Raw genomic sequence first — 17,874 nt, forward strand, 5'->3', positions numbered from 1 at the left:
TTTTCTTTTCTTTTCTTTTCTTTTCTTTTCTTTTCTTTTCTTTTCTTTTCTTTCTTTTTCTTTCTTTCTTTCTTTCTTTCTTTCTTTCTTTCTTTCTTTCTTTCTTTCTCTTTCCTTCTTTCTTTCTTTCTTTAAAAATTTTTTAAGTTTATTTACTTATTTTGAGAGAGACAGAGATAGCATAAGTGGGGGAGGGGCAGAGAGAGTGAGAGCGAGAGCGAGAGCAAGAGAGAGAGAGAGAGGAAGACAGAGAATCCCAAGTAGGCTCTGCACTGTTAGCTTGGAGCCCTATATGGGGCTTGAACTCACAAAACCATGAGATCATGACCTGAGCTGAAACCGAGAGTCAGATGCTTAACCTACTGAGCCACCCAGGTGCCCCCCATTTTTCTTAATGTTTGTTTATTATGAGAGTGAGAGAGAGAAAGAGCGAGTAAGCTGGAGCAAGCAGGGGAGGGGCAGAGAAAGGGGGAGAGAGAGAATTCCAAGCAGGCTCTCTGCTGACAGTAGAACTTGATCCAATGAACTGTGAGATCATGACCTGAGTTGAAATCAAGAGTTGGAGGCTTAACCGACTGAGCCACCCAGGTGCCTCAGAGTATTCCCATTTTATAGCAAGTTAGACTAAGAAGCATCTAGACCTTTGACTTGTTCATTTGGGAAGGATTGTTGCTGAAAGGACAGACCTAGCTTTAGATAGATAGAAATGCCTAGTATCTAAAGAGTACAACTAAGCAATTTTATTATATAGGCATTGTAGTTAAGAGGAATTGTGGCTATATTAGTTCAAGATGAAGTTGTGGAATGCCTCAGCAAGGTAGTAGAACAAAGAACAGTCAAGCTCATAGAACCCAGGCAGGCTAATAAACTATTGGCATCAAAAATGTCTTTAATAAATAGCAGAGACCTAGCCTCCAGATTCTTTAGATATATAGCATTTAACATGAAAGAGTTTGGAATTCATTCTAATAGCAGTGAGAAGTAATGGTAGAGCTTTATGCAAGGGAATGATATGATCAGATTTGTGTTTTTAAACATTGGCTCTGGCTAATCTGGGGAGAATGCCTTAGAAGGGAAGAGGAGAAGCAGTTAAGACCAGTTCAGAGACTTATATAGCTCAGGTGAGAGATGATGTGGCTTGGACAAAGTTAATAGCAGTAGACATGGAAAGAAGTTAAATCTCTTGCAGGGACTACTTGGTAATAATTGGAGGAAAGGGAATTATCCAGAATTTGCTCCAAGGGTCCTGGTATGTGGATGACGCCTGACTAGAACAGATTTGGTGGGGATAAGATGAGTAATTCAATTTTGGATGCGTTAAGTTTGAGATGCCTGTAAGAAATCTAAGAGATGGCAAATAGAAGTTGTATATACAAGTCTGAGATTTAGAGGAACGGTCATGTTAACATTGGAATACATGCTTCTCAGCAAATAATGACACTGAGAAAGTGATCAAGATGGTAAACTGTCATATCTTATGATATCCTTTAACTACACTGCCACTACCATTGTCATATCCACAGCTCGACCTTCCATAAGATGACAGAGAAGGTGAACATGTTTATTGGTATCCATATAAACATGTATTTACATGAATAAATTGATAACATGGGAAAAGAAGAAAGGGTTGGTGGATGGAAATTTCAGGAATTCCTGAAAGGTCTTAAGCATGAGGAAGCAAATCCATGGAAAAATAAAACCTGATGGAGCGATAGCTCAAAATATACAGATCAATAGTGTTCTCAAACCAGTCATGTTCAAGTAGTGGGGAGGAGGCCTGTAGTATTAGATAAGGAAATGCATATAGAGTGACTAGTCCCATACTGACGCCCTTCCTCCATATACCATGAATCCAAGCTGAAGCACTGGGTATAATCCAGAGGCCACAGAGAGGCTGGGAGATCCCTCAGGTAGCCTCTGATTGTCAGGAAGCTCAAGGAGCCTCATGCTGGGAAGATAAACTCCTGACATATGCCTGACACCAGGCATCATATCTCACATTCCCCACATTATCACCAGACGCTAGATAACCCAGGTAGGTTAATAAGCTACTGGCATCAAAGAAAGAGAGAAAGAGTTAGAGCAAGCAGGGGAGGGACAGAGAAAGGGGGAGAGAGAGAATCCCAAGCAGGCTCTGCGCTGACGGTGGGGCTTGATCTCGCGGTTCGTGAGATGGTAAACAAAAACAGCACACACAGACAAATGGAGACTCTGAAATGACTTTGCTACTAAGAATCACTAAACATTTGAGGGAAACCTATCTTAGCAAAAAGAAGCACCAAATGTAATAAGCAAAAAATAACAAACCATGAATAGGCAATAGACTTTGAAATAACTAAAATTAATATTCAGAGAGGTAAGAGAGGTTATTGTATGCATAAAACAAACCTAGGATAGAATGAATTAAACCAATCTTAGCATTAAGAAATACGCTTGTCAAGATAAAAAAAAAAACAACACAAATGGAATAAAGTGGACACAGCTAGAAAGAAATTAATGAATTGAAAGATCGAGCTAAGAGATTCTTCAGAATGCAGTCTTAAACTGAGAAAGATGGACAGTATGAACAAAAAGTCATATATAGAGGCCATTTTATTTTTATTCTTTTCTATTTTTGTTTTGTTTTGAGGCCATTTTAAAGCTTCAACATTCATCTTCCAGAAAATTCAAATAAAGACAATGGAAGAGAGTTAAACTCACAGAAATGATAGGAGGAAATTTCTCCAGACTGATGACAGACAAGTCTTTAAAAACCCCAGTGAGTACTGAATAAAAGAATAACTGAAGACCTACACTCAGACACCTTCATATGAAATTACAGAATGCTAGTGATAAAGGAGGAACTGACTAAAAGCTTCCAGAGAGCACACAATTCACTTCCAAAGAAAAGAAGCAGTCCTATTATAGGGAAAAACAAGTCATACAAGATAAAATGCAGTAGTTTTGAAGTTGTGGGAAAAATTTTATTTGAGCCCATAATTCTATATTCAGACAAATCAGCAATTCAATGTGAGCAGAAAATAAAAACATTTTTGGACCTACAGTGATTTACCTTTTTGGACTGTTACAGATCTTTGAAAGAATTATTTATGGAAGTACTCCTGAGCCCGAAAAGGGGGGAGTAGGGACCAAAGAAGGGAAAGGCATGTCATGAAGACACAGTATTGAGGTAAAGAAACAGTGGAGAGCTTTACAGTACACACATGTGTGCAGTAAAATGTTGAGCCTCATAGTTTCTGATCTATGATGTTCATCTTTAAATATGTCAGCTTAAAATGGGAGGCAGAAGAAAAAGAAGTGAAGTATTAGGATTCTTTTTCAGGAAAACGATTAAGATATAGATTAGCTCTACACTTGTTTAGAGAAGCATAATCTGAAATGTATGAAGAATAACCGCAAATAGGACATTTAATGTAAATCATGAGACTAAAAAATTAGAAGTTAATCATTCCAACCGAAGGCAGAGAAAACAAGGAAGTATCATAAATAAATAAAGTATGCGATGACAGGAATAAGTATAGGTAATAGGTAAAGGTGAATGGGTTGAATTCCCCTTGTAGTAGAATCCCAGACTTTTAAAAATAAAACACAGCTCTTAGCTGTATGTCTGTGTGAGATAGTTCTAAAGAAAAAAGCAACCTTGAAATTAGAAATGCGGAGAAAAATATTCCACACAAATGAAAAAGCAAGTCATAGTACTGCTAGTATCAGATGAAATAGAATTTAAGGGAAAATGCATTAACGAGGTCAAAAAGGGATCTTTCATATTAATAGCAGATACAGTTTCCCAAAAAGATGTAATTGCCCTGAACATTCTATGTTATCTAACAACATAGCTTCAAAACATATGCAGTATTAAAAACTTCTAGAGTTAGAGTAAGAGACAAATATACTTTTTTGGTAAGTCTTAATAGACTACAGTATATTAACACATAAGATTTTAAAAGCAGCTTTATTAAGATATGATCACATACCATACATACATAAATTCACCTATTTAAAATGTACAAGTCAGTGAATTTCTATATATTCAATGGGTTATGAAACTATTATTGCTATCTAATTTTTGAACATTTTCATCACCCTAAAAGGAAGCCTGGTGACCGTTAGCAGTGACTCTCTACTGCCCCCTCCTTCCCTGCCCCAGGCAATTACTAATCTGTTTTGTTTTTATAGATATGTCTGTTTTGGATATTTCATACAAATAGAATCATACAGTATGTGGCTTTTGGTGACTGGCTTCTTTCATTTAGCATAATATTTTCAAGGTTCATCCGTGCTGTAGCACAAGTCATTACTTCATTTTTTTCTTTTTTGTTTTAAGTTTATTTATTTATTTTGGAAGAGAGAAAGAGCAAGCACAAGCATGGGAGGGGCAGAGAGGGGAGGGGGAGAGAGAATCTCAAGCAGGCTTTGCACTCTCAGTGCAGAGCCAGGTGCGGGGCTTAAACTCCTAAACTGTGAGATCAGGACCTGAACCGAAATCCAGAGTCAGATGCTTAACTGACTGAGCCACCCAGGTGCCCCACTTCATTCTTTTTTATGGGCAAATGGTATTCCATTGTATGTGTATAGTACCACATTTTGTCTATTAATTCATCATGTGATAGAAATTTGGGATATTTCCATTTTTTGGCTATTATGAGTAATGCTGTTATGAACATTCTGTACAAATTTTTATGATGTATATTTTCATTTCTTTTAGATACATACCTAGGAGTATGTTTGCTAGGTCATTTAACACATAAATTTAAAGCTAGATAATGAACTAGGGAAATTATTTGCCACAAATATATATGTACATATGATAACTACGTATTTTATTATTAAGGTTTTGTTCTTGTTGATTTGCATACAATTGTATATTATTTTACATAAAACCTTTACATAAAACATGTAAAGAACATTTAGACACCATTCATCATAGATGAAATAAAAATTTCTCTTTAACAGGGCACCTGGGTGGCTCAGTCTGTTAAGCGACCAACTCTTGGTTACCACTCAGGTCATAATCTCATGGTCTTGGGATCTAGCCTCACATTAGGCTCTGTGCTGATACTGTGGAGGCTGCTTGTGATTCTCTCTTTCCCTCTTTCTCTGCCCTTCCCTTGGTCACTCACTCACTCTCAAAATAAATAAATAAACTTAAAAAAATGTTTCTCTTTATCAAAGAAACCCAAATTAAACAAGGGGATATCATTTCAATCTGACAGTTGAGTAAAGTTGTAATAAAATGATAAACATCTGTGCAGGTGAGAAGGCTACAGTGAAATGATCATTCACATACACTGCTGGTGGAAGTATAAATTGCTATTTCTAGCAAGTAATACCTATCAAGATGCACTTTTAAAGAATGCATCCCATTGACCTGGTAGTTCCCCTTTTAGGGATCTCTTCCAAGGCCATGTTAAGAACTGCTGATAAGGGTGCCTGGGTGGTTTAGTGGGTTCCAACTCTTGATTTCAGCTCAGGTCAAGATTTTTTGGTTCCTGATATTGAGCCCCATGTCAGGCTCTGCACATACAGCATGGAGCCTGCTTGGGATTCTCTTGCTCCCTCTCTCTGCCTCTCCCCTTCTGGTTAGCGTGTGCATGCATGCTCTCAAAAATAAATAAACATTAAAAAAAAAAAAAAAAAAGAACTGCAGAGGCTCCTGGGTGGCTCAGTCAGTTAAACATCTGACCTTTGACTTCAGCTCAGGTTATGATCTCACAGTTCGTGAGTTTGAGCCCCACATTGGGCTCTGTGCTGGCATCGTAGAGCCTGCTTGGGATTCTCTCCCTCTCTCTCTGCCCTTCCCCTGCTTGTGCTCTCTCTCTCTCAAAATAAATAAATAAACATTAAAAAAAATTGCTGATAAGATTTATACACGTTTGCTATTATAGCAAAATTATTGGAAGCAACTACAATAGAATAATATATCCACCAATTGAAATATTGTACAACCGTTAATACAGGCTTTCAAGGAGGATTTAATGACATGAGAAGTTGTTCTTGACATAATATTTTAAAATTGCAATAAAATTGATACAGAATAAAGCCAATTTCTGTTTGAAATACATAGATACGCATTTACACTGAAGAAAAAAAACTGGTTGGTGACTGATATTTATATTTTTGTTGGTGTGATTAGCAGGTTTTATTTTCTGTTTTACTTTCATTCAGACTTTCTATAGGGAATATGTATTAGGAAGAAATTGTTGTAAAATATATATCCATATCCATATCCCAACCAATGGTCCACTTAATTTTTAAGCCTTGACACAATAGACTTCCAATATAACCAGAGTGGGACTGAATTTCTTTTCAGTTGGGACCTCTAGATGCTTTGAGTATAAATTTAATACTTGAATTTATTCTGATTTAAAATATAAGTAGCCAGACAAACATTGTTGATTTTAAAAATGAAAGCTATTCAAAGAAAGAATGTTAAATACTTAGATGAAATAATAGAAGCTATATTGTTATTTGAATAGAAACTAAAATGCTTTTGGTTTAATAACAGCTAAAAATGTTAAAGGCAGCATTCCAATCCTTGTCTTAGAAAATAGGGAGACCTGATTTTAAAAACACATGCCTGTCATAATTTCTGGAGAGAGAGGCCGCCAGTGTGGTTGAATGACAACATATCCCTAACTGACCCCTAAAGACTTTGCTGGAAAGTGGCTTGGTGTTACTCCCAAGCAAACACTCTAGGGTGAGAGCAGGATGATGCAGGGTTGGCTCTGTTGAGTTCTGTGGGACATAGAGAGTGTGGTTTAGCTTGGCCTTTTCATATCCTGAGAGCACAGCTTAAGTAAGTTGGATTTACTTGTTCTTTATTTCTTCTTTGGACCGTGTTTTAGATACTTTTGTGCTCATTAACACCTCAATTTGTTAATGAACATGTACAGTAAAGTAGGAAAGACAAAACAGCTCTCTTCCTCCTTTCGTGCCTCTCTGTTAGATCATTTGATGATTTTAGAGAATGAAGTGGTGTTCCAAAATGAGTTTTTGGAACCCTTAGTGGATTTTCTATATCCAGGCCATTTTTATTCCTTAATATTATGGATAATGGAGAAGTCACCGTAAAAGGAAAATCATCTTCCCAGCTGAAATTTTTCATGGTAGAACTTCAAAGGTGGGAATTTGTATTTTATTTCCCTACTCTCCCACTGTGGGATCAGTTCTAGGTAAAAACAAAAAGGCAACTCTTCAGTAGTGATATTACTCTGTTAAAACTGTTTTATAGGTAACATGGATTATGAAATGTTTTAGTTTAGATCTGTAAAAGGTAATAATATTATGCCTGCAAAATACCTGTAAAAGGTAATATCATATTGTTTGCCCAAATCCTTTTAAACATATTCATCCCTTAATTATTTGTTATTGTAGAGTGGGATATAGGAAAGAGTAGAGTGGATGTTCACTTAGATGACTTTTACCTGGATTTTCGCTCCCTACACTAAAGCAGTATTTTGAAATAGATAAAGCACAGAAGTAAAACATGAAGGAAATTTGTGCTAAAAATCAGGCATCACTTACGTTGTTGAGTTCCTTGCCAAAATGTTTTTACAATCTTGTCCCTTAACTGTAAGTCCCAGCTAATGGCCTGTTATCTAACTCTGTTTTATCTGGTATTGTAAATGAAAATCAAACTTAGCCTTGCACTTTAGATATTTCATTCATTTGTGATCATAACTGAACTATTTGTGTAACTGAACAAAAACAAGTAATTGACTTTGGGAGTATGAATAAACTCATGTATTACAATTTGGTAATTATTCCTTAAACTTAGTTTTAAAATGTATTTTTTTGGGTATTTTTTTCACTTCAGGATGAATTATGCATCTTTTCATTGAAGTATTAGCCTCAGTTTTCTCAGATTCTTAGAAATTCCCGACAATGTAATAAGTCATGTATATGTACACACGCCCTAGTATAACACCATACTTATCTTTAAATGAAATATGAAATGTTAGTATGATTTGAAGAAACTGTTATCAATAATGCCTTAAATTATTAACAATGAAATATCTAATTTCCTTTATCTTTTGTTTGCTTACTCTTTGTATATCATTGACCTTGGGCAATGAAACGAGATCAATTTCAGTTTCTACTCAAGTTCACTTTTTAGTTTTCATACATCAGCACAAAGTGGTAGGATTTCTAAAACATTAAGCTGTTTTCACGGTGTTTAAAACTAGTAATTGTTTAGGATGATTGAAAAAAATTACACATGACATTAAAAGTACTACAGTAAAGGAAAAGATTAATACATTTTACTGCATTGGAATCTAAAACATCTCTGGATCATAACACAGTATACAGAAAATCCACAGACAGGAAGAACATTACTTGCAACACATATAATCTGTAAAGGACCCAGAATATATATATATAAAGATCTACAAATCAAGAGGAAAAAAGACAAAAGTTCATCAGAAAAATAGGCAAGGCATATGAACAGGCAGTTGACAAAAGCAGACACACAGACACACATGCGCACACACACAAATATTTTTTAAATGATCACTTTCACTAGTAATTGGGGAAATGCAAACTAAAGCCAGTATAGGAAACCTTTCAGGTTGTCGAAACTTAGTCTGACAGTTTGGATGTTAGCAACTATGTGGAGTATTGGGAATTTTGTATATAACTTGCAGGAGTATAAACTGGTACAACCTCTTTGGAGAGCAATTGGATATTAATAAAGCTGGTGATGGGGATTCTTTTCAGGTCAACAATTCTGTTGCTAGATATACATAGCCTTGATAATTTTCTGAAATGTGCACAGGAAGACATGTATAAGAAATTCAATGAAATACTATTTATAGCAGTGAAAATTTGGAAACAGTATGTCCAACAACTGGATAACAGGAAAATAAACTAGACTGTACTGAGACAGTGGAATATTATACAGGATTGGAGATGACCCAATTAGAGCTATTGGTATTAATATGGATAAACTTCATAAGTATGTACATTATTATAGGATTGGTATAAAAAATTTAAATATGAAAAGTAATACTGCATACTATTTGTGAATACCAGTATCTATAGTAAGAATATAGAAATAAGCACTGGAATTTACAATTGTGATTACCTTGGATGGGCATGGAATGGGAATTGCAGTTGGTTCCAGTTGGTTTTAATTTCTTCCTTACATTCGTGTATGTGTGTGTTTGTGACAATGAAGTTTTAAAGAGTCAGGAAAAAACAGCTACTTTCAATTTTCAGTGAAAATGAGAAAAAAACCCACATTTGTTATTAAGTTGAATTTCTCTTGATAATATTCCTTGAAGTTTTCATCTTTAAGTCCCTAATTTTGCACCAAATACTTTTTTTTTAATTTTTTAATTTTTTAAATATGAAATTTATTGTCAAATTGGTTTCCATACAACACCCAGTGCTCATTCCAACGAGTGCCCTCCTCAATATCCATCACCCACCCCCCATCAACCCTCAGTTTATTCTAAGTTTTTAAGAGTCTTTTATGGTTTGGCTCCCTCCCTGTTTTTTGTTTTTTTGTTTTTCCCTTCGCCTCCCCCATGGTCTTCTGTTAAGTTTCTCAGGATCCATATAAGAGTGAAAACATATGCTATCTGTCTTTCTGTGTGTGACTTATTTCACTTAGCATAACACTCTCCAGCTCCATCCACATTGCTACAAAAGGCCAGATTTCATTCTTTTTCATTGCCAAGTAGTATTCCATTGTGTATATAAACCACAACTTCTTTATCCATTCATCAGTTGATGGACATTTAGGCTCTTTCCATAATTGGCTATTGTTGAAAGTGCTGCTATAAACATTGGGGTACAAGTGCCCCTATGCATCAGCACTCCTGTATCCTTTGGGTAAATTCCTAGCAGTGCTATTCCTGGGTCATAGGGTAGATCTATTTTTAATTTTTTGAGGAACCTCCACACTGTTTTCCAGAATGGCTGCACCAGTTTGCATTCCCACCAACAGTGCAAGAAGGTTCCCATTTCCCCACATCCTCGCCAGCATCTATAGTCTCCTGATTTGTTCATTTTCGCCACTTTGGCGTGAGGTGGTATCTGAGTGTGGTTTTGATTTGTATTTCCCTGATGAGGAGTGACGTTGAGCATCTTTTTATGTGCCTGTTGGCCGAGATATTTGCAAATGACATATCAGACAAAGGGCTAGTATCCAAAATCTATAAAGAACTCACCAAGTACTCTTTAATGCAAAGTTCTAACACTGTCTTTAAATTTTTTCTCATTTCACAAATTTGAATTTTTCTTCTGTAAATTTTAAAAATTAAATATTGTTTGTTGGTCCTATTATTTGAAACGGTCATTTCAGAGATATAGCGTAGGACAAAACTGTGGGTGATCATCTTTCTAGTGCTTATTTACAGGGCAGAGTTAGGTAGAATCAATGTTTAAGGAATTGTTAGTAAGTTATAATAATGGTGCCATAATATGACTAGCATTCATATGTACTAGTTTCTTTTCACTGCTAGCTACTCCCCCAACACACTCCTAAATTATCCAAATTAGGAACTTTAAGATCAAGCAGGGGAGCTTCTATTTTTGTTTTAATGTTTATTTATTTGAGAGAAAGAAAGAAAAGAGAATTTGAAGCAGGCTCTAGGCTGTCAGCACAGAGCCTGATGTGGGGCTCGAACTCATGAATTGGGAGATCTTGACCTGAGCTGAAGGCAAACGCTTAACCGACTGAGCCACCCAGGTGTCCCAAGCAGGGGAGCTTTTAAAAAGTAACTAGCCTGGGGCGTCTGGGTGGCTCAGTCGGTTGAACATCCGGCTTCAGCGCAGGTCATGATCTTGCGGTCTGTGGGTTCGAGCCCCGCATTGGGCTCTGTGCTGACAGCTCAGAGCCTGGAGCCTGCTTCTGATTCTGTGTCTCCCTCTCTCTCTCTCCCCCCCCATCAAAAATAAACAAACATTTAAATAAATAAAAATAACTAGCCTAGGCCACATCCTCATAGATTTTTGTTTAATTGGTCTGGGTGTTGGGCCCAGACATTAACAAACATTTTAAAGTTCTGCAGGTGATTCTAATGTAGACCAAGTTGAGAACTGTTGGTCCTTAGAGACCAGCAGCATCAATATCACCTGAGAACTTGTTAGAAGTGCATCTTCTTACACCTACTTCCCAGGTTTATAGAATTATAAATTCTGGCGGTGGGGCAATGTCAAGCTTGAAAGTGCATTTAAAAAACCTTTTGGAGTCTTGTTAAAATGCAGATTCTGGTTCGGTTGGTCTAGGGGTGGGGTATGAGATTCTGTGTTTCTAATAAACTCCCAGGTGATACCAATGCTGTTGGTCTGAGGATTACATCTTGAGTAGCAAGAGACCCAACTGAAAGCCGCTTGGGCCCCAGCCCAGGCCTGTTGAATCAGAATCTGATTTTAACAAGATTTCCAGGAATGCACATTACAGTGTATGTAATGAAAGAGGAAGATCAGGACATGCCAATATCTAAGGGATATGAGAATTTGGAGAAGCAGAAATCAACATGGTAAAAACATTGCAAAGATAAAGGTAGGATAAAAACTGAAAATGTGTCTTTCACAATTAATTAAAAAAAAATGTTGGTGGCCAAGAATTTCATTGGAGTAGTAGAAGCAGAAGTCAGATGAAAGCATATTGAAAGCTGAATGGAAGATGAGCACGTAGAGACATGTGTATACAGATCTCTAATGAAGAGAGGTTTTTAAGGAGGTCGGGATTTGAATGCGCTTAACTGTTGATAGGAAGGAGGTAGAAGTAGAAAGGGAGAAGTTGAAGATGCTGGAGAGGCAGAAGCTGGAGGAGGCCTGAGGAGATGACATCTATCACTTCCCTAAGGGAAGGGAATGGGCAAGAGTTCAGAAGAGAGAAGCCCCCAGGGTGGCAGGTGGCTGGGAAGAGGTGGAAGAGAGCAGGACTGGGAGGGGTAGCTCCCCTACCTGGATAGTTTTATTTTTCTGTGAACTAGGAGCCTACTGTTCAATACCCCTTCTTCCCCCCAGGAAAAAGAAAAGAAAAAAAACCAGCTGATTTTTTAATTTCTGGAATCATTGTATTATTTTGTTTACTGTCTGTCTCTTCTAATGGAGGACAAACCCTTATATGAGGACAGGGTATTTCCACCTTTATATCCACAGCTCCCAGGGCCTGGCACACAGTAGATAACGCAATAAGTATTTGCTGAGTGATTCAATGGCGGAGTATCAGTACGGTTGCTCTTTTATTGTACTTTTCAACTCTGTTGTGAACACACCATAAAATTTTGTAGCCTCTCACTTAAAGTTTTTGTTGGGTAAAGGTGAAATGTGAGTTACTAGTATTTTTTCTAATGAGTCCTATTCAGGCAAAGTGAGAATTTCAGAGCAGAGAGCATTAGCATAGCCAAGTGGTTGCAGTGAGAATGACCAGAAAGTGAAGAAGGCCTGCTATGGCTGGAAGAACAGGAGTCGTCCACTTCAACACCTGTTGCTTCCTTCCTTTCTCTCTCTATAATGCATATTCTGTTCTCTGTGGAGATAATTCTCCCAGAGATCAGGCGGAGCACTCACAGAGGAGTGTTCTTTGTGACAAAATCTGCCAGTCAGTCTATATCTTTATCAAAGAAAAAGTTTTGTTGCAGTGGGATTCATTGAAATAGAGTCTTCAAAGTGAAATGATCTCCTAAAATGTAAGTTTATGAAACTTCTTAACAATTTTATCTGTGCTGCCACAGAGCCCTGAGGAAGTTTTGGTATACTGGTTAGGTCCGATATTGATTGTGTGCAGATGGGCAGTCTACAGACTAAAAATGGTAGAATAATTATTCCAAAAGTGTTTAATTCTGACATTCAAATAGATAATATGTTCTGTTTTGCTGAATACATAATTATGTGTGGATAACTGGCATACTAAAAGAGAATCTTGGATGTAATTCTTAGTGTAAGAAACTACTATCTGTATAATACAGTAATGTTCATATTAGAAAGGATTCTTGAAAGTCCAAATATAAGATTTTGTTAGATAATTATAGCAATCAGGAAGAGAAATAAAATGTACAAATATTAGGGGAGGGCCACTTCTGAGAATTTAAAAACTATATTCTGAACACCTGATATCTAATATTTTTAAAGAATATTAATGAACTCATTATGTGTGTATCTTGGGGTAGGTGTTGATCATGGTCTTTAAGAATATCACAGGTTAAAAAAAAGAATATCACAGATGTAAATTTAATTACTTGTAAGATTATATTTTAAATTCAAGGGGCAGGCATTGTGACAGGATGCCTTAAATGCATAGGTAAGAAGTGAACCCTGCCGGCAAAGTGATAATAATGTGATGCAGAGACAAGAAAGATGGCCTCATTAAATTATGGCATGGATTCACTCACAGCACATTTCTCCTTGAGATCTCTCTTATATTGTGGGTGGTTGTATAACAGTGGCTTGCTTTCTGGTGATCATGGAAAGGAATTCTAAGGGGAAAAGTCTGTATTGAGGAAAAATTATACTGATGAGAAGTTTTGGGGGGAAGGGTTGCTCTCAAGAACTTTAAATATCATTACAGGTAAGAAAAGTTAATTTGCCTGCATTTGTACAGAACGAAGATTGTTTTCTTAGTTCCACAGAAAGAAATGTCATGTGTCATTTGTCTTGTTGAACAACCAACTTTAGAAGGGATCTTTGGTTTTGGGTAGGCTAGTTGGCTGCTTTCTCTGCACTGCTAACTCTGGTGATGTATTTTCTTTAATAATCCAGATCAGGCTCCCAAGCTGTTTATTGTATAGTATTATTAAAAAGATGTATTTCCCTTTCAAATGTATAATTGAAAGCGAGAATTTTTTCTGGACATATACACGGCTTTTGTTTCATTATTTATTTGGGATAAATGGGGCCAGACGGTATGAGTGCAGTTAGGTTTTGTTGGAGGGGGGCTTGCAAAGACTTTTTGAGGCATGATGTGCAAGTGAGTGTTTTCAAATCTCAGAGGTGTGATTATGTCATAACAGTCATAACCTCTGGGCTTGCTTTATTACGTTTATTAAAACAAATCTGTATGGGGGTGCTATGTATATTTTGGTGATGAAGGAAATGAGGTGGTTAATTTATTATGTGAACAGCACTTTCAGCTAACCACAGTGTGATTCACTGAGAGAACGGTGGAAAAGCCTCGCTCTGTAGAAATGACTGCTTTTTGATTTGTGGACCATAACTTTCAACGCCAGAGCATGAAGTTTATCTACAAAATGGTCCTCCCCCTTCCCCCCCCCCTTTTTCCTGTAGTGTTTCTGTCCAATCTTAAACTTAATTTTTTTTCCTTCATTTTATTTTGGGCATTTACTGAATATGAATGATCTAAATCAACTTAACCTGCCAGCAAGTTAAGGGGAAAAAATAAAAGAAGAGATCCATGTGTTAAGAGCATTAGGGAAGTTGGTAGCATCTTTATGGTTCCCAACCCATATATACCTCATAGGAGGACTTCATAAAGTAAACCAGTATTACAAACCTGCAGCCAGTGAGGATAACTACCTGGTATCAGATGTGAATTAAGGGAAAGTGAGGAACCTATTGTCCTTCCCTTTTGTAGGATGTGTTTAGAAACGTGCTGTTTCGGAATACTATATTGGAAAGGAAATTATTCTCATGCAGAGTAGTCTCTGACAAATGTCTGTTCTGAAGTGGGGCTTGGCTGTGGGAAGAGGTGAGGATGTAATGCCACATAGAGGCACAGATAGTATAGAATGGAATCACGGGACGCCTGGGTCGCTCAGTTGGTTAAGCATCTGACTGTTGGTTTCATCTCAGGTCATGATCTCATGGTTCGTGAGTTTGAGCCCTACTCCGGGCTGTGCACTCACAGTGTGGAGCCTTCTTGGGGTTCTCTCTCTCTCGCTCTCTCGCTCTCTGTCGCTCTCTCTCTCTTTGTCCCTCTCTCTGCCCCTCTCCTGCTTGTGCTCTGTCTCAAAATAAATAAATAAACTTAAAAAAAAAAATGGAATCAAAAGAAGACCTGTCCATCTAATGAGCACACAAGGTATAAAACACTTGTTATATACTCATAAACAGCCATTTCAAGATCAAGAAAAGTTTGTTTTCTGTGGAGTTATGCCATAAACAGCATGTGATGATGTGAACCTGCCTAGAGAAAGAGTGGAAAATAGGTCATCTTCCTGGCAATATTTTTGAAAGACCCCCTTCATTTTCCAGATGCGCCACGTACCAACCATTCACAAACAAAGTCTTGGAAATCAGTAAGGCCTTTAACTGATAAGAATTCATTAAAGCATTTTATATTTGGGATATTACATGGTTCCATGAAAGACCATGGATGACCATCAGTTTTCTATTTTATTTCTGCTGCTTTGCAGTGGCACACCACATTTTTTCAGAGTCCTCAATTTGCTCTAAAAATTATGTCATTCCCTCATAGCACTTCCCCGGAGAGTTGGTAAAGACCAGGAGAAACATTATTTGTGTAGTTTCAAGACAGAGTTTAGAGGAGGGAGGTCCAGGCCTGTGGTTTATGTAAACAGGGTAGACTGAGAGGGGGCACTGGCACCCCTGGTTAGGTTATTACTCAGTCATCATGAGCAGTCAGTCCTGGTGAGAATGTGTCCACTCTGAGACTGCTCCAGCCCCGGTGATCAGCCGTGATCATCCACGGCCCCAGACTGGGATAGACATTTAATTTTAAAAGGAATTAGCTTGTAGGCAAAACTTCATTTTAGTGATGTTGGTTGGGGCTCTCAAACTTTGAGACTTCCTCACTAGGAGAATGAAACTATGTTTTGGACATTCCCAGAGACATTACGTTTGATACCATGTCAGCTAGCATTTACTGGGCTCAAAGTGGATTTATCTTCACAACGGTTTGGTTACTTTTTAAAAGATTGAAATTTTAAAATTATTCTTGAGAATTGGCTTTAAAAAGTCTGTTACCCTGCCTTCCCCTCCTAAATGCCCATCACAAACACACACAGAGCGTAACAGTTATTTTAAAAGCATGGCTAATGGAGAAACCTTAATTCCAAGCATGCCCTCCATTTTTCTCTGCCTTCCTCAGCATTTTCTCCTGCTGAGTCCTTTTGCTTATGTGCCTCTTTCCTCATCTCCCTTCCAACCTCCTGTGAGCTGTTTTTTGAAGAGGTAGTTTGTTCCCTAGTCCCTTTTCTCAGGGCCCCTCCCTTCATATGGTGTGAAATACAACCAGGCTTTTAAAAAAGTGGGTCTACCCTCGTTTACGATTTGAAACCTACTCAGATATGTGTTGACAAATTTAAGCAACTTTGAATTTTTCAAAATACAAATTTACGGGCATGTTCCCAGAGTAGCATTAACCGAACACAGACCCACTGATGGCAGCAGAATACAGAAGATATCCAGCCCAATCTGCTAGATGGTAAGAGCATGATTTTAAATAAAATGGAACCCTGTGGTTGTGAGAGAGATAGGAGCTATCTTCTTGTGGAGAAATCCTCTGTTTATCATTAAGTTTGCAAAGGAAAGTTGGATTCTAGATTAAAATACTTGTTAGTCATACCTGGGACGCATTAAGTATGCCCATTGACATATACTCCTCCTTGTATTGGGTAGTTATAATGCAGGGTGTGTTTAACCAAAATTTCCCAGAGAGGTAAAGCTTCTATATGGTTAGGGAACCTGCCTACCACTGAAATTGCGTGAACATTTTCACTGGCCTCCCGCCTCATTTCATTGTGGTTCAGTGGAAAGAACACAGGGACCCAGCAAAAGGAGCTGTGATCTTACCTTGGTTTAGCTACATTTGCTGTGTGACTTTGGGAAAGTAATTTTACTTCTTCGTGGCTTGTTGGAAAATAAAATAAGGTTACCTATATGCTTTCTGAAAGGGTGTTAAAAGGAAATGTATATGTATTTAAAAAAAAAACCTCACACACAAAAAGTACATGAAAGTGCCTGAAGGTGCAAATGTGAAAGTGATTTTATTTCATATGACGAGGACATCAAATAAAGATTCCATTTACGTTTGTGGATTTTTTTTTTAACCTGTGATGTTAAGGTTCTTTTTATTCCCATTATTGATTCATACGCTAAGCTTATCAAGTATTCCTAGAATCATTTAGTTTCAAGTTACAATGGACCTTAGAGTTCACACTGGCAGATCTAAGCATGCTCATTCCCTGCTGCTAACAGGGAGGATGGAAGAAGCTATGGAGAAAGCTTCCAGAACAAAGGATCAGAGTGGCAGCATTGCTGTGGTCATAATCCAAGAATGAGGAAACAGGCCCATTGCCGGAGCTGCCTCTTATAAATAGTAATGACAGGACGTGTTGCACAGGGAAAGATAGCCATTTGAAGTCGAATTGGAAAGTATACTTTAAACTTCTGTTAGTTATTACGTACAGAATTTTTTTATAAGTCTGTAGTGCTTTACTTGTTATCCTTGTGTATCCGATTCTTCTGTTGTGGTTTGCATCTAATGTTTAAATCGACTCAGTATTTTGGACGTGGGAGGGGAAGGGGGTGGAATAGTTAAAAACAAACACAACAGCAACAACAGAAACAAACTCCTTAGTTTGTTGGGATGCACGATCTAGTTATAGGTTGTCAATAAGAAACAGCTGTTTGTTTGTTGACAGCCCGCCTTGCCTCTCCCATAATCAAGCTGTTTCTCATCATATAATTACCAGCTCTTTAGTATTTGAGGCTTGTTGTGGATTTATAGTTGGTTATATAACGTTTGCCAAAACGTCATAGTTTAGATAAAAAATTAGTGACTCCCTTGTAGTTGTTCTACTGAAATATGAATGTGGGCTGTAATAAAAGAAAGATGCCTGAAGAGACTTATGAAATTCATTTCAAACTCAAGGGAATGTAGAGGGTGGGGTGTGTGTGTGTGTGTGTGTGTGTGTGTGTGTGTGTGTGTGTGTGTGT

At 37.5% G+C, this 17,874-nt stretch overlaps 1 protein-coding gene and 1 long non-coding RNA gene across 7 annotated transcripts in view; one reads left to right on the forward strand and one right to left on the reverse strand.

Moving 5' to 3' along the window:
* The window catches only part of SRBD1 (S1 RNA binding domain 1), a 221,423-nt gene that overhangs the window by 112,984 nt on the left and 90,565 nt on the right, over positions 1-17,874 (forward strand). The window lies entirely within an intron of this gene.
* The window catches only part of LOC121016341 (uncharacterized), a 22,673-nt gene continuing 21,913 nt past the window's right edge, over positions 17,115-17,874 (reverse strand). For both annotated transcript variants that reach the window (XR_005784230.1, XR_005784229.1), the window contains exon 4: positions 17,115-17,874. This exon is cut by the window's right edge and continues 262 nt beyond it. This is a non-coding gene — a long non-coding RNA (uncharacterized LOC121016341).

The sequence above is a fragment of the Herpailurus yagouaroundi genome, unplaced genomic scaffold (genome assembly GCF_014898765.1).
Source record: "Herpailurus yagouaroundi ecotype Mexico unplaced genomic scaffold, PumYag 210, whole genome shotgun sequence".
Taxonomy (NCBI): domain Eukaryota; kingdom Metazoa; phylum Chordata; class Mammalia; order Carnivora; family Felidae; genus Herpailurus; species Herpailurus yagouaroundi.